The sequence below is a fragment of the Crinia signifera genome, chromosome 7 (genome assembly GCF_055691185.1).
Source record: "Crinia signifera chromosome 7, ASM5569118v1, whole genome shotgun sequence".
In the NCBI taxonomy this organism is placed as follows: Eukaryota; Metazoa; Chordata; class Amphibia; order Anura; family Myobatrachidae; genus Crinia; species Crinia signifera.
Genome location: NC_139223.1, coordinates 9,095,526 through 9,120,361, shown reverse-complemented (window position 1 = coordinate 9,120,361; position 24,836 = coordinate 9,095,526). Strand labels below are relative to the sequence as shown.

Genomic DNA, 24,836 nt, shown 5'->3' with positions numbered 1-24,836 from the left:
TGTCTGTACATTACACGTTCCCCGCACACCTCTATGTGACAGTACAAGGGATCAGTGTGATGTGATGAGCTGGATGGTGCACATATTACACTAAGCTGTCTGTACATTGCACGTTCCCCGCACACCTCTATGAGACAGAACAAGGGGTCAGTGTGATGTGATGAGCTGGGCGGTGCACATATTACAGTAAGCTGTCTGTACATTACACGTTTCCCGCACACCTCTATGTGACAGTACAAGGGGTCAGTGTGATGGGATGAGCTGGGGGTGCACATATAACAGTAAGCTGTCTGTACATTGCACGTTCCCAGCACACCTCTATGTGACAGTACAAAGGGTCAGTGTGATGTGATGAACTGGGCGGTGCACAAATATTACAGTAAGCTGTCTGTACATTGCAGGTTCCCCGCACACCTCTATGAGACAGTACAAGTGGTCAGTGTGATGTGATGAGCTGGGTGGTGCACATATAACAGTAAGCTGTCTGTACATTGCACGTTCCCCTCACACCTTTATGTGACAGCACAAGGGGTCAGTGTGATGTGATACAAATTACAGTAAGCTGTCTGTACATTGCACATTCCCTGCACACCTCTATGAGTCAGGGTCTGCTGAGAATAAAGTGGTATACACAGAGACAGAGGGGATGCAAATGCACTATGGAAATGGAAATGTGAGAAAGGTAACTGTGACTTAGATGGTGAGCGCTATGATTGAAATGGTAGTACTCCCCTGATTTGATGATTCTTTATGGTGCTCCTCAGTAGTATTGAAGGAGCCGTATATGTAAAAAAAGAATTTATAGGGACACTTCCTGTAATACTGATTGGTTAATTTCAATGTTATACATTCAGTCGGGAGTATCCCCTTATTCTAACACATATAGGTTTAATAGAACTGAATACGGGGAGTTATCCCCTTTCTAATAACTCACAGGTATCGGAGTTAATCAAGCGTGTCTCAAGGTTCTTGCTTTATCCGTGTGCTCATTGAGAGGGAAGCTTGCATACTAAAGTGAAGCTTGATTACTTAAGTGAGTTGGAAACTGAAGCAGGTGAGTTAGAATACTGAAAAAGGTGAGTTTGAACACAGTCTAAATTTTCATATTCAGTTTTATTGTAATATATTCATCTTCTTTCTATCCTATTGTAACCTGTTGCTCAATTTTGACATTTAATTCATTTTATCTATATTTTTCCAACATTGTATTTCATTTTACTCATTCACTATTATTTTCTCTTATCTTTGCCACACATTTATTGCACTCTGTTTCCCTCTTCACGCCTGCTCACATTTGCCTCACTTCTGACCTTCTCTGTTCCCTTCATCCTCTCACTTGTTGTTTTTTCATACTTAATTGGATTACTCAATCAACCTGATTTTACCCACTTGTCTCTTTTCTGACAGTAGTTCCTTGCCTGTTACCTTCTCTCTCACTCTGTTTTCTACCACATCCTCGCAAATCTACTACAGACGCTGTCTGTCCTCCCAAATCCCTCTGTCTGCTTTCACTAACCTACCCTCTCACCTTCGGTTCCTCATGGCTGTTAATCTCTCAACTTCACTTTCTCCAACTGCTCCTCCCCCCTCCCATCCCATACCTATCCTGACCACTCGCCCCCGCACCCCCACCCTCCCAATGACCCCCCCTCGCTTCTGTAATCCCAAAAACCTTATCCACATAAATACACAACCCCCCCTCTTTCCTGTGCACTATGGAACACCAGATCCATCTGCAACAAACTCTCTGCCATCCATGACCTATTCATCTCTAGAGCATTCCACCTCCTTGCTATCACCGAGACCTGGCTCTCCACCTCTGATTCTGTCTCTCCAGCTGCTCTCTCCCACGGTGGCCTCTCTTTCTCTCACACTCCCAGGCCTGACTGTCGCCAAGGTGGCGGTGTGGGTTTTCTCCTCTCATGCACCCACAGTGTCATTCACCCTGAACCCTCTCTCCTTTTCTCCTCCTTTGAGTCTCACTCTATCCGTCTATACTACCCCTACCACCTCCGTGTCGCTGCAATCTATCGCCCCCCTGGTCCTATCTCCCAATTTCTTGACAACTTCGCCGCCTGGCTTCCACACTTCCTCTCCTCTGACCTGCCATCTGTCATTCTTGGTGACTTTAACATCCCCTTGGATAACCCCGCTGATCCTGGCACATCCAAACTCCTCTCTCTCTGCTCCTCTCTTGGCCTATCTCAGTGGACTACCTCTCCCACCCACATCCAAGGACACTCCCTCGATCTAGTCTTCTCTCGCTCTTGTTCCCTTACTGACTACACTATCTCGGCTTTTCCTCTTTCTGACCATCACCTCATCTCCTTCTCCCTCACTGCTTCCCCCTCTCCCACCCCCCCTCCCAAGCGCATTGTCTCACGGCATAACGTCAACACACTTGATCTTGCTGCCTTTTCAAACACGCTGTGTCCTCTTCTCGCCCCAATCGCCCTCATGTCCTGCCCGAACCTCGCTGCCTCCCTCTATAATGACACCCTATCTTTGGCATTGGACTCTGCCTGCCCTCCCTCCTCTATCCCCCTTCGATGCTCCAACCCCCAACCGTGGCACTCGCCTATCACCCGATTCCTTAAAAAGTGCTCTCGCACTGCTGAGCGCTTCTGGAAGAAATCACGCTCCCTTGCGGATTATCTCCATTTCAAATTCATTCTTTCCTCCTTCAGCTCTGCCCTTGCTCTGGCCAAGGAATCCTACTTTAAGTCCCTCATCCTTTCCCAATCATCCAATCCCCGCAGGCTCTTCGCCACCTTCAACTCCTTGCTCTCCCCCCCTCCTCCAGCTCTTCCGTCCTCCATCGTAGCCGCTGATTTTGCTACCTACTTTTCAACCAAAATCTCCTCTCTCAGGACTGCCATCACTGCTGCCATGACCTCACCCTCTCCCTCCTCCCCTCCTACATCTCCACTCCCATCCTTACAACTCCTGTCCTCATTTTACCCCACCACTGCTGCTGAAGTCCACTCTATCCTTCAATCCGCTTCTCCCTCCACCTGCCCGCTCGATCCTATCCCCTCCAATATTATCCGTCGTCTCAGTCCATCAGTCTGCTCTCACCTGGCTCACCTCTTTAATCTTTCCCTATCCTCTGGGATCTTCCCTTCCTCCTTCAAACACGCTCTTGTCTCCCCAATTCTCAAAAAAAAACAAATCTGGACCCCAACTCTCCATCCAACTACAGGCCCATCTCCCTCCTCCCTTTTGCCTCCAAACTCCTAGAACGTCTGACCTATAATCGTCTCCTAAGCCACCTTACTGCTAACTCCATTCTAGACCCCCTCCAATCCGGATTCCGCCCTTTACATTCCACTGAAACTACCCTGACCAAATTCACTAACGATCTACTATCGGCTAAATCCAAAGGCCTCTTCTCTATCCTCATCCAGCTTGATCTTTCGGCTGCCTTTGACACTGTTGACCACCCTCTCCTGCTCAACACCCTCCGCTCCTTTGGCATCACTGGCACGGTCTTCTCCTGGTTCACCTCATACCTCTCCAATCGCTCCTTCTCCGTCTCCACTCCGAGCTCCTCCTCTCCTACTACCCCACAGCCAGTCGGTGTTCCCCAAGGGTCAGTCCTTGGCCTTCTCCTCTTCTCCCTCTACACCACCTCTCTGGGCACCCTCATCAGCTCCTATGGTTTTCATTACCACCTTTATGCTGATGATACCCTAATCTATCTCTCCTCCCCCGACTTATCCCCATCACTCCTGTCCAAGGTCTCCGAATGCCTCACGGCCATCTCAGCCTGGATGACCCAATGCTTACTGAAACTAAACATGGCTAAAACTGAACTTCTAATCTTCCATCCCCCGAACATCCCCTCTTCTCCCACTATCTCCATCAGCATTGGTGAAACCGAGATCACGTCCACCGACCAAAACGCTGCCTCGGTGTCATCATTGACTCCTCCCTCTCTTTCACCCCCCACATTCGTGCTCTCTCACAGTCTTGCCGCTTTCACCTACGCAACATCTCACGCATCAGACCATTCCTCTCCACTGACGCGACCAAAATTCTCATTCACTCTCTTGTCATCTCCCGCCTTGACTACTGCAACATCCTTCTCTCTGGGCTACCTCTCACCCGCCTCGCACCTCTCCAATCCATTCTTAACGCTGCTGCTAGGCTCATCTTCCTCTCCCGCCGCTCTACCTCCGCCTCCCCCCTCAGTCTATCTCTTCACTGGCTCCCCATTCCTTTCCGAGTTCTCTTTAAACTCCTCACCACCACCTACAAGGCTCTCTCCTCCTCCACAGCTCCCTACCTCTCTTCACTGATCTCTATCCACACTCCCTCCCGCAGGGCCGGATTATAATGGAGGCACAAGGGGTCAGTTCCCCTGGGCCCCCCTCTAGCTAGGGGCCCCCTGTGGTTGGCATGTATTTTTCCAAAAAAAAAAATATTTTTTTTTTTTTTTAGCTAAAGGATTTGTGCATGGGGGTGGGGTAGTGCTGCAGCTTCACCTATCTGCCAATGTGACAATGATTAATGGTGCTGAGCATCGGGAGCCAAGGCACACTGATTGCACAAGTGTGCAGTGCATTACTGGGAGTTGACTAAGTTTCATGACACTTTGCACCAGAGGGCAGAGGCTGAGAGGTTTGTGCTGAGCTCTGATTGGTTGAGCTCATTACATGCTTCTCAGGTCCATGGAGAACAGCAGCAGCAGCTTAGTCATGGGAGGGTTTTTAATCAGAGGCAGCACTAGGACTGTGACGTCTCCTCCAGAGTAAGGGGCAGAGGGACAAACACAGGCTTTTCGTGTGTGCGTGTGTGCGTGTGTGTGTATATATATATATATCCCCTGCAGTTAACCATTGACCAAGTTTATTCTGCCTTTACTCTGTGTTTTGACAGTATAATATTCTCCCATGCAGTGTGCGGCCAGTAATGACAAGTGCAAGGGGGCCCCCCGGTCTAAAGTACCCCGGGCCCCCCGAAGGCTTAATCTGGCACTGCCCTCCCGTCCTCTTCGCTCCATCGCTGACCGCCGACTGACCTCTCACCTAATCACCTCCTCCCACTCCCGTGTCCAAGATTTCTCTCGCGCTGCCCCCCTGCACTGGAACAACCTCCCGCCACCCATCAGGCTATCTGATTCCCTTACCTCCTTCAAGCGCTCCCTCAAAACCCACTTTTTTCGACTAGCCTATCCCTCCTCCTAACCTCTTTTGATCCTCCTATCCTGCCTCCTACTTATCCTATTGTATTTCGTTCATCCACCCACCTATTTTTAGTATGTTAACTCTTATGAGCAGGGCCCTCCTTCCTCACGTACTCACCCTACCTCATTACCTCACCTGTGCTCCTGTCCTGTTCTTCCCTTCCTCTACTTCATCTTCAGTCTCCTTGACAATTTTGACACCTACTTCTGAACTGATGCTGATTTTAGTTCTACCAGCTATACCCCTATTTATACTGTATCTTTCAACACACCCTGTACGTTACCTTGTAATTTGTTTTTTTTTGTTTGCTATGTACGGCGCTGCGGACACTTTGCGGCGCCTTATAAATAAACGTACTACTACTATTACTTATCCGGGTTATGAATATAAATGATCCTTCAGTCACAACTAGGATAAAATAGTTTGACTTTTATTACATAATGTTAAAATACAAAGTGTAAAACAAGTGGGGTACTCATCTTGAGGGTTCGCAGGGGTCAGCTAAATGAAGTTATAACCAGGAAGAAACGGGGCCCTTTTTCCTGGAGTGGTCAGCAGTCCTTTGTTCCAAAATGGTGAGGTCCCCCAGGGAAGGTCAGTCAGCACCAACGCGTTTCGATCTGTAATTGGATCTTTATCAAGGTGTTGCTGACTGACTGGGCTGCAGTGTTTAAATACCCTGTATGTGATTGCTGATCGTTATCCCCTGTGTACAATGCGGGCAGGGTGTGTAGAATATAGTTCTCCCATGTTATTCTATGTGCCGCTTTTACTTTATACACATTCCCGGGCGGTTTGTTATCATTGAAGTCCCGGCCGGCGGCCATCTTGTTTCCGGCGGGCGTGATGTATTTCTTAGGTCATCTGTTTGTTTTCATCCCCTCATTGGTCCTCTGCATAGCGTCCTCGTTGTCATGGATCTTGCGGCCATCTTGTGGTTGTTCTATGTGTTTATTCTTTCCTCCGGTTATTTACTCTGTGTCCATCTTTTGATTGGCAGGATTGTGTGTTAATTTATTTCCCGGCGGACATCTTTTGGTTGGCTGTTTCATTCCAACGTAGTTTTTGGACATCAAGTTGAATCTTGATGTTTACCTAAGTAGAATAAATACTGCATTTGGAAATGGCCTGTTTGTATAACAATGGGATCTTTCATTATTTGATAGGAGACATAAATATTTTTAAAAGTGATCTAGTGCTTATAAATAGTCATTAAAAGAGATAAAAGAAAAGAGGGATAAAGGTATTTTTTGTGCAAATGGTAAAGGTAAGGACCATAAGAAATTCAGAGGAACCATTTTAATTCGAAGTCCCTATTGAGGCCTATAGGTTCTAAAGTTTTGCAATTGTATATGCACTGAATTTCTTTTTGTGCAAGACGTTTGGCCAAATATTTATCTCTTTCAGTGGCTTGTACTTGTTTAATCCCCCAAAACCCTGAAATATTGCGAGTTGAACAGTTATGTTCTTTTTTAAAATGTGCTGCCAACGGATGTGCTTCCAGTCTTTTTTTAATGTTCCTGAGATGTTCTGAGATACGTGTTTTCAAAGGGCGGGAGGTTCGCCCAATATACCAATTATTGCATGAACATTTAATTGCATATACAACACTTGCGGTGTTGCATGTAATGAATTCTGTTATTTTTATTTCTTGTTCATTGATGGTTAGTGATTCTGTTTTAGATGTTGATGGTGCGGTTGTGTTTTTGCACCCCATGCAAAGGCCGCATCTATAGAAGCCCTTCGATCTATTGTAGCTGTGCCTCGTTTGATCGCTCATATGTAAACTTCGGACTAGCTTATCTTTTATATTCGCTGCTTTCCTATAAATATGTTTGGGCTTTTTTGGCAGTAAGGGCCCAATAACCGGGTCTTTCTGAATGATAGACCAATGTTTTTTAAAAGATCTTTCTATTTCATAATGTTGGGCATTATAGTCGGTGGTAAATGCCCACTGGAAATCAGAATTTGTTTCCTTATTTTTTACTTTCGGTTGTAGTAATTCTTGTCTTTCTATTTATTGTGCTGCTCTCATTCCCTTTTCTATATCTTCTTCTTTGTATCCACAACTTTGGAATGATTTTTTTCATTTCTGAAGCCTGTGTGTTATAGATATCCATTTCTGTGCAGTTTCTCTTTAGGCGTTTGAACTGGCCATTGGGGATATTTGAAAGCCAGTTCACATGGTGGCAGCTGTCAGCATAGATGTATGTACTCGAGTCTGTCGGTTTTTGGAAAGTTTTGGTACAAATGTTGCCATCCTTTATATATATCGTGTGATCTAAGTAATCAATACTTGTTTTATCAATCATGAAGGTGATCATGGTTGTATATATTGTTATTTAAATAGTTGCAGAATGACTGTAGGGTTTCCTCGTCTCCCTTCCAAATAAAGATAATATCATCGATATAGCGCGACCAGGACACCAGGTTTGCCTCATATGGGTTCTCTTCCCAGATCGCTTCATTCTCCCAGCAGCCCATAAAAATATTCTCGTAGCTGGGGGCAAACCAGGTGCCCATGGCCGTGCCCGTGCTTTGAAGATAAAAACTCCCTTTAAAAATAAAATAATTATGTTGTAAGATGAATAAAATTGCTTCTAAAATGAACTCTTGTAACTGTGGTTCCATTTCTGATTTTTCTAGGGAGGTTTTTATGGCTTTAATACCCTGATCGTGCTTAATAATGGTATATAAAGAACTTACATCTGCACTTACTAGATAATAGTCATCCTTCCATTCGATATGGTTTAAAATATTTAAAATATCACGGGTGTCTTTCAAATGTGACTTGTTTTTAAAAACAAGGGGTTGGAGATAAAAGTCAATCATTTCCGAAAGGTTGGCTGTTATAGAATCTATACCCGAGACAATGGGGCGTCCCGGGGGGTTTATGGGGTCCTTATGAATTTTGGTTAAAATATATATGGCAGGTATTTGAGGTTTTTCTATACAAATTAATTTCTTCTCATTTGTGGTTAGTACGTTTTCATGTTTGTTTATAAGGGTTTCTAGATTTCCTTTATACGTTAAAGTTGGGTCTTTTAAACCTGCGGACAAGGGGGGGATTGTAATTTTGGACACGAAAACCTGTGAGGAAGAAGTGTTTAGACAAATAAATGATGAAACAACCTATAAAAAGCTAAAAAAAGACCCAACTTTAACGTATAAAGGAAATCTAGAAACCCTTATAAACAAACATGAAAACGTACTAACCACAAATGAGAAGAAATGTATTTCTTTAGAAAATCCTCAAATACCTGCCATATATATTTTACCCAAAATTCATAAGGACCCCATAAACCCCCCCGGGACGCCCCATTGTCTCGGGTATAGATTCTATAACAGCCAACCTTTCGGAAATGATTGACTTTTATCTCCAACCCCTTGTTTTTAAAAACAAGTCACATTTGAAAGACACCCGCGATATTTAAAATATTTTAAACCGTATCGAATGGAAGGATGACTATTATCTAGTAAGTTCTTTATATACCATTATTAAGCACGATCAGGGTATTAAAGCCATAAAAACCTCCCTAGAAAAATCAGAAATGGAACCACAGTTATAAGAATTCATTTTAGAAGCAATTTTATTCATCTTACAACATAATTATTTTATTTTTAAAGGGAGTTTTTATCTTCAAAGCACAGGCACGGCCATGGGCACCAGGTTTGCCCCCAGCTACGCGAATATTTTTATGTGCTGCTGGGAGAATGAAGCGATCTGGGAAGAGAACCGATATAAGGCAAACCTGGTGTCCTGGTCGCGCTACATCGATGATATTATCTTTATTTGGAAGGGAGACGAGGAAACCCTACAGTCATTCTGCAACTATTTAAATAACAATATATACAACCTCAAACTCACCTTCATGATTGATAAAACAAGTATTGATTACTTAGATCACACGATATATATAAAGGATGGCAACATTTGTACCAAAACTTTCCAAAAACCGACAGACTCGAGTACATACATCTATGCTGACAGCTGCCACCATGTGAACTGGCTTTCAAATATCCCCAATGGCCAGTTCAAACGCCTAAAGAGAAACTGCACAGAAATGGATATCTATAACACACAGGCTTCAGAAATGAAAAAATCATTCCAAAGTTGTGGATACAAAGAAGAAGATATAGAAAAGGGAATGAGAGCAGCACAAGAAATAGAAAGACAAGAATTACTACAACCGAAAGTAAAAAATAAGGAAACAAATTCTGATTTCCAGTGGGCATTTACCACCGACTATAATGCCCAACATTATGAAATAGAAAGATCTTTTAAAAAACATTGGTCTATCATTCAGAAAGACCCGGTTATTGGGCCCTTACTGCCAAAAAAGCCCAAACATATTTATAGGAAAGCAGCGAATATAAAAGATAAGCTAGTCCGAAGTTTACATATGAGCGATCAAACGAGGCACAGCTACAATAGATCGAAGGGCTTCTATAGATGCGGCCTTTGCATGGGGTGCAAAAACACAACCGCACCATCAACATCTAAAACAGAATCTCTAACCATCAATGAACAAGAAATAAAAATAACAGAATTCATTACATGCAACACCGCAAGTGTTGTATATGCAATTAAATGTTAATGCAATAATTGGTATATTGGGCGAACCTCCCGCCCTTAGAAAACACGTATCTCAGAACATCTCAGAAACATTAAAAAAGGACTGGAAGCACATCCGTTGGCAGCACATTTTAAAAAAGAACATAACTGTTCAACTCGCAATATTTCAGGGTTTTGGGGGATTAAACAAGTACAAACCACTGAAAGAGATAAAAATTTGGCCAAACGTCTTGCACAAAAAGAAATGCAGTGCATAAACAATTACAAAACTTTAGAACCTATAGGCCTCAAAAGGGACTTCGAATTAAAATGGTTCCTCTGAATTTCTTATGGTCCTTACCTTTACCATTTGCACAAAAAATACCTTTATCCCTCTTTTCTTTTATCTCTTTTAATGACTATTTATAAGCACTAGATCACTTTTAAAAAAATATTTATGTCTCTTATCAAATAATGAAAGATCCCATTGTTATACAAACAGGCCATTTCCAAATGCACTATTTATTCTACTTAGGTAAACATCAAGATTCAACTTGATGTCCAAAAACTACGTTGGAATGAAACAGCCAACCAAAAGATGTCCGCCGGGAAAGAAATTAACACACAATCCTGCCAATCAAAATATGGACACGGAGAAAATAACCGGAGGAAAGAATAAACACATAGAACAACCACAAGATGGCCGCAAGATCCATGACAATGAGGACGCTATGCCGAGGACCAATGAGGGGATGAAAACAAACAGATGACCTAAGAAATACATCACGCCCGCCGGAAACAAGATGGCCGCCGGCCGGGACTTCAATGATAACAAACCGCCTGGGAATGTGTATAAAGAAAAAGCGGCACATAGAATGACATGGGAGAACTATATTCTACACACCCTGCCCGCATTGTACACAGGGGATAACGATCAGCAATCACATACAGGGTATTTAAACCGTGCAGCCCAGTCAGTCAGCAACACCTTGATAAAGATCCAATTACAGATCGAAACGCGTTGGTGCTGACTGACCTTCCCTGGGGGACCTCACCATTTTGGGACAAAGGACTGCTGACCACTCCAGGAAACGGGACCCCATTTCTTCCTGGTTATACCATCATTCAGCTGACCCCTGCGAACCCTCAAGATGAATACCCCACTTGTTTTACACTTGGTATTTTCACATTATGTAATAAAAGTCAAACTATTTTATCCTAGTTGTGACTGAAGGATCATTTAAATTCATAACCCGGATAAAGCAAGAACCTTGAGACACGCCTGACTAACTCCGACACCTGTGAGTTATTAGAAAGGGGATAACTCCCCGTATTCAGTTCTATTAAACCTATATGTGTTAGAACAAGGGGATACTCCAGACTGAATGTATAACATTGAAATTAACCAATCAGTATTACAGGAAGTGTCCCTATAAATTCTTTTTTTACATATACGGCTCCTTCAATACTACTGAGGAGCACTATAAAGAATCATTAAAACAGGGGAGTACTACCATTTCAATCATAGCGCTCACCATCTAAGTCACAGTTACCTTTCTCACAGTACAATGGGTCAGTGTGATGTGATGAGCTGGGCGTTGCACATATTACAGTAAGCTGTCTGTACATTACACGTTCCCCGCACACCTCTATGTGACAGTACAAGGGGTCAGTGTGATGTGATGAGCTGGGCGGTGCACATATTACAGTAAGCTGTCTGTACATTGCACGTTCCCGGCACATCTCTATGTGACAGTACAAGGGGTCAGTGTGATGTGATGGGCTGTGCACATATTACAGTAAGCTGTCTGTACATTGCACGTTCCCCGCACACCTCTATGAGACAGCACAAGTGGTCAGTGTAATGTGATGCGCTGGGCAGTGCACATATTACAGTAAGCTGTCTGTACATTGTACGTTCCCCGCACACCTCTATGTGACAGTACAAGTGGTCAGTGTAATGTGATGCGCTGGGCAGTGCACATATTACAGTAAGCTGTCTGTACATTGCACGTTCCCGGCACATCTCTATGTGACAGTACAAGGGGTCAGTGTGATGTGATGGGCTGTGCACATATTACAGTAAGCTGTCTGTACATTGCACGTTCCCCGCACACCTCTATGAGACAGCACAAGTAGTCAGTGTAATGTGATGCGCTGGGCAGTGCACATATTACAGTAAGCTGTCTGTACATTGCACGTTCCCTGCACACCTCTATGAGACAGTACAAGGGGTCAGTGTGATGTGATGAGCTGGGCGGTGCACATATTACAGTAAGCTGTCTGTACATTGCACGTTTCCTGCACATCTCTATGAGACAGTACAAGGGGTCAGTGTGATGTGATGAGCTGGGCAGTGCACATATTACAGTAAGCTGTCTGTACATTGCACGTTCCCCGCACACCTCTATGTGACAGTACAAGGGGTCAGTGTGATGTGATGAGCTGGGCAGTGCACATATTACAGTAAGCTGTCTGTACATTGCACGTTCCCCGCACACCACTATGTGACAGCACAAGGGGTCTGTGTGATGTGATGAGCTGGGCAGTACACATATTACAGTAAGCTGTCTGTACATTGCCTGTTCCCCGCACACCTCTATGTGACAGCACAAGGGGTCAGTGTGATGTGATGAGCTGGGCTGTGCACATATTACAGTAAGCTGTCTGTACATTGCACGTTCCCCGCACACCTCTGAGACAGCACAAGGGGTCAGTGTGATGTGGTGAGCTGGACGGTGCACATATTACAGTGAGCTGTCTGTACATTGCACGTTCCCCGCACACCTCTATGAGACAGCACAAGGGGTCGATGTGATGAGCTGGGTGGTGCACATATTACAGTAAGCTGTCTGTACATTACACGTTTCCCGCAAACCTCTATGTGACAGTACAAGGGGTCAGTGTGATGTGATGAGCTGGGCGGTGCACATATTATAGTAAGTTGTCTGTACATTGCACGTTCCATGCACACCTCTATGAGACAGTACAAGGGGTCAGTGTGATGTGATGAGCTGGGAGGTGCACATATTACAGTAAGCTGTCTGTACATTGCACGTTCCCCTCACACCTTTATGTGACAGCACAAGGGGTCAGTGTGATGTGATACAAATTACAGTAAGCTGTCTGTACATTGCACATTCCCTGCACACCTCTATGAGTCAGGGTCTGCTGAGAATAAAGTGGTATACACAGAGACAGAGGGGATGCAAATGCACTATGGGATCATTACATAACAATATAACATATCATAAGAGGTTGTTGGTATATCATTGGCCAGTGATATTGGCCTGCCCACCAATCGTCCAGGTCACCTCTTGTTGAGCAGGTCCCTAACATTATGGGGTCACCATCTGGGGCGCAGGGAACCCCAAAACATGATCCAGCCTAGGAGCCCCCAGGCATCACAATAAAGAATAGTGATAGTAAGGTGATAAAGTTATAAGTATGAAGGTCCCCCTATAGCATGGGTCTTCAAACTGTGGCCCTCCAGATGTTGTGAAACTACATGGTCCAACATGCATTGCCACATTTTATCCTATAAGAGCATGCCAAAACCGTCAGGGCATGCTGGGACATGTAGTTCCACAACATCTGGAGGGCCACAGTTTGAAGACCCATGCCCTATGTGTTCAGAGGGAGAGAGTGTTTGAAAAACATGTGCATACTGTATGTAAATAATGAACAAACATGATATAAAAAGTGACTGTGTATATACTGTATGTAGTGATGCCCTGAGACCGTCCAGCCAGAACAGCGACTCCATAATGTTAGGGACCTGCTCGACAAGAGGTGACCTGGACAATTGGTGGGCAGGCCAATATCACTGGCCAATGATATACTAACAACCTCTTATGATATATTGTATTGTCATGTAATGATCGCATAGTGCATTTGCACCCTCTCTCTCTGTGTATATTACATTAAGTGATGTGATTGTTAGCCGTCCAATGGGCCACCAGGTGTGATATATTCCCCAGCTCTCTGTCCATCAGAGTTATGCAGGTTCTGATTGGTCAGTGACGGATGGGATTACCACCCAGAATCAGTAATTATTCTCATTACTGTCTGGACAGAGTGACTGAGTATGAGGACTTTCTCTGACCAATCACTTGATTGAATTGGAGAATGAGAAGTGACTGACCAATGGGAATATATTTGCAAGGGGGTGGTTACATTGTGTTTTTAGGAAATTATTTTTAATCCTTAAAAGGTCTGGGAGAGGGAATGGAAGGTTCTGGAATTATGGATAGCTTCTAGCTAACATATGTCTCTACAGAGAAAGGCACCTATAACATAGGAGTGGCATGTGTTGTGGCATGTGGAGTCATGTGGGGTGGTATGTGGATGGAGTGGACAGAGTGGTATGTGGAGGCAGATGGAGTGGCATGTGGAGGCAGATGGAGTGGTCAGAGTGGAATGTGAAGTCATGTGGGGTGGTCTGAGTGGCACGTGGAGGCAGATGGAGTGGCGGAGTGGCACATGGAGGCAGATGGAGTGGTCTGAGTGGCACATGGAGGCAGATGGAGTGGTCTGAGTGGCACATGGAGGCAGATGGAGTGGTCTGAGTGGCACGTGGAGGCAGATGGAGTGGTCTGAGTGGCACGTGGAGGCAGATGGAGTGGTCTGAGTGGCACGTGGAGGCAGATGGAGTGGTCTGAGTGGCACGTGGAGGCAGATGGAGTGGTCGGAGTGGCACGTGGAAGCAGATGGAGTGGCCGGAGTGGCACGTGGAGGCAGATGGAGTGGTCGGAGTGGCACGTGGAGGCAGATGGAGTGGTCGGAGTGGCACGTGGAAGCAGATGGAGTGGCCGGAGTGGCACGTGGAGGCAGATGGAGTGGTCGGAGTGGCATGTGGAGGCAGATGGAGTGGTCGGAGTGGCATGTGGAGGCAGATGGAGTGGTCAGAGTGGCATGTGGAGGCAGATGGAGTGGTCGGAGTGGCATGTGGAGGCAGATGGAGTGGTCTTAGTGGCATGTGGAGGCATGTGGGGTGGTCAGAGTGGCATTTTCGAAAAACTACAACTGCTGGTGGTAACTTATGGTGGAAGGGGGTGGGGGGCAGCAAGGGGCAAGGATGACTCACACGCCCAGCCTCTCACCACAATGTGACCAAAGATCTTGTGGGATAATTGCTAATATGGAAGCACTTCACTATATAGCAAAGTAGTCATACATTAGAGGTAGACCCCTGGCTGCAAAGCCAGTTGTGGGGCCGCCATCCTTTCGGGTTGCAGTGGCTGCATGTGCCATCAACCCCCCCCCCCCCCACACACGCACACCACAAATGGTCCAGTCATGCCTGCAATAATGCTCCGTCACTTGGGGGCTTGCATGCTCAGATTGTCAAAAATAACGATTTGCAATTTTTCTGATCTGCAAACGAATCTCCTCAAAATCCAGTGGATTTAAAGAAACGATCAGGGGGCAAATTCAGACCAAGGAAGGAGTTCCATCCAGTTACCTCCTAAGGAGATGTACATATACAGGCATGTTCTGGTCCTGTTTGTTGCGTTCTGAGTTTCGACCTAGTAGTTAGCGATGTAAGTACGTTCGATGTATTGCGGTTCGATCTTCGGTGTATCGACCTAGTTGTTGTCGATTTAAGTATTGTCGATGTATTGTGTGTTCCATGTTCTGTGTTTCGACCTAGTAGTTGTCGATGTAAGTCCGTTCAATCTATAGCTTTTCGATCGTACGTGTGTCGACCTACTGTAGTTGAAGTCGATGTAAGCCTAGTCGATGTATGGTATGGTCGGTGTTCTATGTTTGCCGATCATGTTAATGTCGAACTTATGTTACAGTCGACCTAAAGGGTGACATTCTATGGGATGAGATTTGCGTTTTTTGGCGTTAATTAGACAACAAAATGGCGATATCGCATTTTCCCGTCAAATCGCCAATTTAATGGGATGCGCTAAGGGACTGAAATCGCATATTATGTGCGTTAACGCATGCGGACCAAAAGTGCGAGATTAATTCGCATTTTTATCGCATCCAGATGTTTTCGTATAGAAAAGTATACAACTCGCTTATTTAATGCTATGCGCATTTGCAAATCGCACTTTTTAGGTGTCTAATTATCGCACTTATTTCAGACCAGGTTCTGTTTGGCGATTTGGCCCAGAACTCATTTTGGTCAAGTGCACACATGGTTAATTTCACCACAGGTGCCCTCATTTTCACTCACAAACACCCCTACATAAACCCCAACATCATTAACCCCTTCACGACATTTGACGTATATATACGTCATGGTCGGGAAGTACTTCCCGACCGTTGACGTATATATATGTCATGGCTTTAAACTGTCACCGCGTCTATAGACGCGGTGACAGTTTGGAGATGTCTGCTGTCCCTGACAGCAGACATCCCCCCTCGCCGCCCAGGGGGGGCAGGGGTGCCCCCCCCGGTCGGCGATCGCTGCGATTGGCTGTTCAAAAGTGAACAGCCAATTGCAGCGTTTTCTGTGTTACCGGCGGCTAAGCCGCTCGGTAACACAGAGATCCGTGGTGATCGGTGCTGTTAAGTACAGCACCGATCACCACCGAGCGGCAAACCGCCCTCCCACCCGCCCGGCAGCACGCCCTCCCTCCCGGCAGCCTCCCTCCAGCCCTCCCTCCCACCCAGCCAGCAGCCGCAGCGCCAGCCCCCCTCCCACCCCCCCGCCAGCAGCAGCACAGTTAAAAATTTAATTTGGGGGTTAAATTCATTTAATATAAGATATATATATATATATATATATATATATATATATATATATATATATATATATAAATATATATATATATATATATAGATATATATATATATATGTGTATATATGTATATATATATATACACATATATATATGTGTGTATATATATATATATATATATACACACATATATATATATATATATATATACACACACATATATATATATATATACAGTGATCGGTGCTGTTAAGTACAGCACCGATCACCACCGATCGCCAGCCCCCCCCCCTCCCACCCGGCAGCCCCCCTCCCTCCCACCCACCCGGCTGCCGCAGCGTTAGCACCCCTCCCACCCCCCCGCCAGCCGCAGCGCCAGCCCCCCTCCCAAAGCTGGTGACTAAAATGGGGTCACTTGTGGGGGGGTTCCACTGTATTGATGCTTCGGGGGTCTTGCTAATGCGACATAGCACCCACCATTCATTCCACCACCAAAAATCACTCCTTCCCTTCTGAGTCCTGCCATGCACCCAACTGGTATTTTTTGGTCACACGTGAGGCATTGCCGTACTCTGGAGAAATTGGGGCACAGATTTTGGGGTGCTTTGTCTCCTTCATTCCTTGTGAAAATAAACAATTTTGAGCCAGAACTGCATTTTTCTGTAAAAAATTACATTTTTTTACACAAAAATGCAGATCTGGCTCAAAATTTTTTATTTTCACAAGGAATGAAGGAGACAAAGCACCCCAAAATCTGTGCCCCAATTTCTCCCGAGTACGGCAATGCCTCACGTGTGACCAAAAAATACCAGTTGGGTGCATGGCAGGACTCAGAAGGGAAGGAGTGATATTTGGATTTTGCAGCACAGATTCTGGTTGAATGACCCCCGAAGCACCCATACAGTGGAACCCCCCCACAAGTGACCCCATTTTGCAAACTACACCCTTCAGGGAATTCATCAAGGGGTATAGTGTACATTTCAAACCCCCAGGGGTTTCACCAATTTTGATACAACTGAGCTGTGAAAATGAAAAATTAATTTTTTTCATTTTCACTGCCCAGTTGTACCACAATTGGTGAAACCCCTGGGGGTTTGAAATGTACACTATACCCCTAGATGAATTCCCTGAAGGGTGTAGTTTGCAAAATGGGGTCACTTGTGGGGGGGTTCCTAACTTTTAGCATCTTATGGTGCCTAGAAACCTACATGGTGCCTAAAAAATAATCTCATAAAAAGGAGGCTCCAAAATCAAGTAGGTGCTCCTTCTATTATGAAGCCGGTGGTTTGGTCACCGTGCACACTAGGGCCACATATAGGATATTTATGAAAACCAAAGAATTGGGGGAATCAATTTTTAGTCACATTTCTCTAGTAAAATCTACTGTGTTCCTTAGAAAAATGTATTAAAATTGCAAATCTGCAAAAAAAATGAAATTTTGAAATTTCACCTACACTTTGTTTTAATTCCTGTGAAACACCTAAAGGGTTAACAAACTTCCAAAATGCTGTTTTGAATACTGTGAGGGGTGCAGTTTTTGAAATGGCATCATTTATGGGGGTGTCTCACATACAAGTCACTCAAAGTCACATCAGAACTGACCTGGTCCCTAAAAAAATCAGTGTTTGAAATTTTCTTGAAAATTTGAGAATTTGCTATTCATATTTGAAGCCTCCTAGTGTCCAAAAAAATGAAAAGGAGGTTGAAATAATGATTGCAACATAAAGTAGACATATGGTCTTTGTTAGTTATTAACTATTTTGAGTGGTATGTTTATTTGTCTCACAAGCAGAAAATGTGACATTTTGCAAATTGCAAAATTTTCCATTTTTTCACGACATTTTGGTATTTTTCACAAAAAAACACAGACTGTATCGACCAAAATTTACCACTAACTTGAAGTACAATGTGTCACGAGAAAACAATCTCAAAATCACTGGGATAAGTAAAAGCAAAAAAAAGTTATCCCCACTTAAGTGAGACATGTCAGATTTGAAAAAAAGGGCTCTGTCATGAAGGCACAAACTGGCTCTGTCATGAAGGGGTTAAGGACACCTGTGAGGGTTTGAGACATGGAGATTTTGCAGAGTGGTTTGGAGTTGCATATCTGTGATGTGGCCCATTTGGAGGAGCTGCGCAGGAGGGAGGAAGCTGCGCACCAGATCCTGGTAGCCCCCCGACTACTGCGTACCCCACATATGTATCGTGCTCGCCTGTACCTGGACTCCCTCTCGGATCAACAGGTTGTGGGGATGTTTAGGCTGAACCCCATTAACCTGTTGGACTTATATGAGCAGGTGAGAGATGATTTGGACCCTTTTGGGGGAGCCAACTATGCAGTGTCTGGGCTGCACAAATTAATGTGTGCCCTCTACTATTTGGCCACAGGCTCCACTCAGTCTGTGACCTCATGGGCCTTGGGGGTATCACAGGCCACTTTCTCTAAGCATTTTACTCAAGTGTTACTTGCTTTAAAGAAGTTGTGGCGCACATACATCATCAGCCGTTACTTTTCAGGTAAGCACATGTGCCCTGTACTCCAAAATGTACCTGTGCTGTAAGTGTACTCATAAACCAATTATTGACCAATACCATCTGTTTCCACCAACATTTAGCCTAATACACAGTGCCCAACGGATGCACATGGTGGTGCTGACCTATCCCTTGCTGGTATCTAGCTTGTAAGTACATTTGATACATGTATGAATGAAGTTTGCAGTCAAACATGGCTCACTGGTGTTGTGGAACTTCATGTGCCAGCATGCCCTGACACACTACAACCATTACAGTCCAAACCATGAGTGTCAGAGCCTGCTGGAATATGTAGATCCACAACCTTTGCCGGCCATGGAGTTACCCCACACTACTTTAGTGCAATCCCATTGTCATATACCATTACAATATGTTATAATTCACACAATAATTGGTTTTTAGAAAAAGACACAAACACAATGGTATGCGGTTAGACATTTTTACTTCTGCCTACTTTTTCAGACGCAATCTGCATTTTTGCAGGTGAAACATAACAACTCTGGGGGCATGTTACAAGATGTTTGGGATTAGACAAAATTAACAAACATATATATGAGCTACCTTCTCCCAGCATCAGGCACCCCTACACCACTTCTAGACCCTGCACCAAGGCCACCACGGGTCCTAACACTCCGACGGGGTGGGGAAGTGGGGGAGCCACTTATTGGGGTGCTGGATACACTGCTGAGGGTTGATGCTGCGCCACCTCCGACATTGGCTTCCAGCTGCTGTAGTTGGGCCTGCATACCTATTAAGGTATTAGTCTGCGCTGTACATGATTGGCTTAGTGCAGCTATACTTTGCGCCAGGCTGCCAATATGCCTATTCTGTTCCCTTACAGCAGCAGTTTGTTCTGCAAAACGGGTGTCAATGCTGTTAGCAATGCGCACATGAGTTCCATACACCTACCCGTACACTACGTGCAATTTTGCGTAACTGAAGGAAGGTGTCACGCATGTACCCCTGGATGTTACCTATTTGGAGGCTTTGGGAGGCCATGAATTCTGTTTGTCCTTGAAATTAACCAAGGAGTTAGCTACTTGGGAAGCAGAAGCTGATGTATGAGGTGTGTTGGTGGGTGGGGGTGGGTTGGGAGACACCCCACTTGGGGGAAGATCACTCTGTGACGAGGTCTGTATTTCTTCCTCTGCCGTAAAGGTCTCGACCGGATCAAGAATGATGTCCATTTCGTCTAGCACCAGTATTGAAGAATCTGTTTGGTTGGTCCCTAGTTGTATAGCACCTGTGGATACAGATGAAGAGGTAAGTACTGATGCATATATAGGCCACACTGTTGTCTATACTGTTTTACATAGGGCTTGAGATGCTGGACGCACATACCTAGGGGTCTTATGTACTTACACATGTACCCCGATACAGCATGTAACATTGACATGAATAATATGTCACATGCCTAGCTCAGATGACATTCATTTCCGTTGCAATGTAGCAGCAGGAGATGAATGTAGTGTGAGATATTGTTGATGTGACATGGGTGTGTGTACTGTATGTGTAATGGCGTGTTTTTTGTTCATTTACCTGCTTCCACAGATTCTGCAGCAACGGGCCTTCTGGTCTTGGATGCCGCAGCACTTCGGGATGGACAATCTGTACAAGGAAAGATGGGCAGCCATTATGGACCTTACAATGGATAAGCTTTTTCATAAACCATGCATTGAAATGACTATAATGGACAATACTTCCTTTGGATAAGGACTGCATTATTTCCTCACCATATTTTTTATTTTTTTCCAACACTATTATTTGTTTAAATTATTATTAAATTAGTGGCCACATGACAACTATTGGATAATCTGTGGTATGTAGTCATGGCAGGTAAACCACATGTACACCTCTGTGTTTGTGGCCACATACATGTTAGGCTGCTAGAAAGAATGTTACAGTGTTGATCAATATGAGCAGTTGTGGAACTACAAGGCCCAGCATTATGAGCAATTTGAAAGTAGGAGCAGGCAATTTATTGTGCATGACCTTGCTGGGCTATGTAGTTCCACAGCAGCACTTTACTTAGCATAACAATACAAGTGAACATTATAGTTATAAAACATTTGCATGTATGTTTAAGATTGCATGGGGTCACACTTACCAGCTCTGGATGGCGTTTGCGGCCTATCGGTATCCGCCACGTGCATGCCAGACAGGACCTCAGGGGGTATGATGCGCTTCAGCTTCACCTCATATGAATTGTAGCACACAGTGGTGGGGCTTCCTCCTCCAGTCTTGGTGGCCTCCTCCAACTCCATGGCCATTTTATTTTTCAACTGCCTTTTGATGTCGTTGAATCTCTTTTTTACATTGCGGACCAGGCGCTTGTGCTGACTGACAGCGTTCACCGCCTGGGTGATGTCCTTCCACATAGCCCTTTTGCGCTGTGCAGTGGTCTTGTGGTGAGATTTGCCAAGCAAACGGTCAAACACTGGCATGATAGCCCGGACAAGTGCAGCATTTTCCTCATATGAAAAGCGGACCTTCCGGACACTTTTTGTGCGGCCAGCTTCCACCTCCTCCTGCTCCTCCTCATTTTCAACTCCAGCCATGTACCCCTCCTCCTCCATGCCAGTGTCTTCCTCCTCCTCACCACCATCTTCCTCCACCTCTGACATGTGGCCCTCCTGCAGCTGGTGTGGGGTATGGTCAAGGTCTTAGCTGTAGGATGGGGATGCCAGCGGATCCTCCACCTCTTCCTGCTGGGGCTGGACGCCCAGGGCCTGGTGTGGGGCTGCCCTTGCTGTGGCCATGCTGCCTGCCACACTGCTGCCTCTCCCACTTGGCTGGCTGCTGCCACTGGTCCCTATGCCACTGCTCCCTCTGCCACTGCTCCCTCTGCCACTCCTCACTCTGCCACTGCTCCCTCTGCCACTCCTCACTCTGCCACCAACACCTCTTCCTCTACTCACACTGCCACTGCTCCTCTCCATGCTCCTTACTTCCTATCAAAGAGTGAAATGGCGCCAATGCCCCTTTATATAGGGGGTGTGATGCATAATGGAGGGGACACAGGTGGGCCAATAGGTTGTGGGGTTCTTAGTGATGCGGAGACAGTTTTGTAAATCGCAAAAACGTCCAAAACTCGCACATGACCGGCGGAAGAACTTGCACTTTTTTGTTACTTAAAATCGCACCACTTCGCCGCAAATCGCACCTCTTCGCACTTTTCAGCCTCCAAAGCGCATCACATTAAATATGCGAATTATGACTGAAAAGTGCGATTTGAAAAAACATGCGCATTTATCTCAAAGCATACAGGTTTCGATGTAATGTTACTGTCGACCAATGGAGTGTCTGTGAAGTGGTGGCGACCTAAGTTCGTTCGATCTTCTTGTGATCGACCAAATGACCGTATAGTGGACTGGATAAGGTTAGCCCTCCAAAGGGGTATTATCTTTCTCCTCACTCCTGACGGTTATTCTCCATGGTAACTTCTGGTTCTGCAGCCACGATCCTATTCAGCAAGGTCATTCGGACTTCATCATCATATCCTCATTCAATTCTCCAATTCTTTACTCAACCATCCAATCTTCATCCAACCATCCAATTATTCTTCCAATCATCCAATATTCATCCAACCATCCAATTATTCTTCCAATCATCCAATCTTCATTCAACCATCCAATTATTATTACAATCATCTAATCATCATCCAATCATTCAAGTCTTCATCCAATCATCCAATTCATCCAATCATCCAACCTTAAACCCGATCATCCAATTCTTCAACAATTATTTATTTGTTATTTAATTATTTACAGTTTCTTATATAGAGCAGCAGATTCCGTTGCACTTTACAACATTAGACAGTGATAAAACAAACTGGGTAACGACAGACAGACTTGGAGGTTAGAGGGCCCTGCTTCAAGCTTACAATCTATAGGGAAATAGGAGGGAAACACAAGTACAGGCACCAGTAACAGCATAGCAGTCCCACCAAGTTACAAGTCCAGAAGGGAAGCTACAGTATATAATACACAAGTGCCTCAGAGGGTTATGCGTGTAGAACTTAAATATGATAGGCTTGCCTGAAGAGGTGAGTTTTCAGGGAACGCTTGAAAGTTTGGATGCTAGTGGAGAGTCTTATTGTGTGTGGAAGGACATTCCATAGGATGGGAGCAGCCCGATGAAAGTCCTGTAATAGTGAATGGGAGCTAGTGATCCGTGCAGAAGAGAGACGCAGATCTTGAGCAGAGCGGAGTGGTCGAGATGGGAGATATTTTGTGATAAGTGCAGAGATATAGGCTGGTGCAGTATGGTTAATAGCTTTATATGCGAGTAGAAGTGTTGGTACTCTTTACTTAGTTGGGCGCCCGTCGCGGTCATCGCGGGTACATTTATGTCTGGCCGCGACGCGACCGACGCGATGCCCGCGATTTCCCATTGAAACCCATGTTAAATATGGAAATCGTGTCGGTCGCGTCGCGGCCGGCCATAAATGTACCCGCGATGCCCGCGACGCGATGCTCCCGATTTCCCATAGGAATCAATGTTAAAAGGCGCGATGGACCCGATTTTACTGTTAAATGGCTCAATGGACCCGATTTGGCCATAGGAATCAATGTTAAATGGGCCACAGAGCCCATTAACCCTTAAATGTCCCCCCAAATTTTTAACGCCACCCCACGATCCACGCCAACCCGAAGCGTGGCGAGCGCAGCGAGCCCGCGAGGGGCGGCGGTACGCGTCCTCCGACCTTTTCATGCCCTACTATCCACTAGGGCGTGGAGGGAGAATATAATAGTGTGGCGAGCGCAGCGAGCCACCGAGCCCGAAGCGTGGCGAGCGCAGCGAGCCCCGCGAGGGGACGCAAATACCTTCACAGTTATACGCGTCCCCTCGCGGGCTTCACAGGTGTCCGTGGCGACGCCGACACCTGTGAAGCCCGCGAGGGGACGCGTCTACCTGTGAAGGTATCCGCGTCCCCTCGCGGGGCTCGCTGCGCTCGCCACGCTTCGGGCTCGGTGGCTCGCTGCGCTCGCCACACTATTCTATTCTCACTCCACGCCCTAGTGGATAGTAGGGCATGAAAAGGTCGGAGGACGCGTACCGCCGCCCCTCGCGGGCTCGCTGCGCTCGCCACGCTTCGGGTTGCCGTGGATCGTGGGGTGGCGTTAAAAATTGGGGGGGACATTTAAGGGTTAATTGTGCCTATTTGGGCTCTGTGGCCCATTTAACATTGATTCCTATGGCCAAATCGGGTCCATTGAGGCATTTAACAGTAAAATCGCGGTCAATCAGCCTTTTTAACATTGTTCCCTATGGGAAAATCGCGGTCATCGCGGTCATCGCGGGAATCCCGATTTACCCGCGATGACCGCGATGACCGCGATTTTTACCCCCGACGCCCGCGATTTCAATCGCTGGCGCCCTTCTAGGTAAAGAGTACCGAAGTGTTTTATATTGAATACGGTAAAACACAGGTAACCAATGGAGGGACTGGCAGAGCGGATCAGCAGACGATGAGCGTCTTGCAAGGAAGATCAGCCTAGCAGCAGCATTCTTCAATACTTCTTTCAATTGCCAAGCATCTTCAACTTCTTCAATAAAGTATTGTATATTATTGACTTTTATCATACCAGAAACTACAGTATTATTATTGTGCCATTATTTACAACCTGTACCGCAGTATCTTCATTAAATAAGGTTTTACTTCATCTCATTGCTTCACTTCCTTCTGTCGTTAATGCAAGAACCTTATATTTAAGCACCCAGCCTCAGTTACACTCCAGCTGGTGCTTCACGAAACGTGACAGTTGTAAGACAATGCAATGTCAGGCTGTTTAAAATTTGAGCAGAGATAAAGGCTTCCATTAACTTTTTAAATGTTGTGAAAGCCTCTTCCAGACAGAG

General features: G+C 45.4%; 1 protein-coding gene and 1 long non-coding RNA gene across 3 annotated transcripts in view; both read left to right on the top strand.

The window, feature by feature from the left end:
- LOC146019737 (uncharacterized) overlaps positions 1-24,836 on the top strand; it is a 130,894-nt gene that overhangs the window by 53,498 nt on the left and 52,560 nt on the right. The gene's annotated exons all lie outside the window — the stretch shown is intronic.
- On the top strand, positions 17,904-23,681 carry LOC146019736 (uncharacterized). Its single transcript, XR_014450667.1, has 3 exons — positions 17,904-19,123; positions 20,133-20,237; positions 20,526-23,681. It is a non-coding gene; the product is annotated as an uncharacterized LOC146019736 (long non-coding RNA).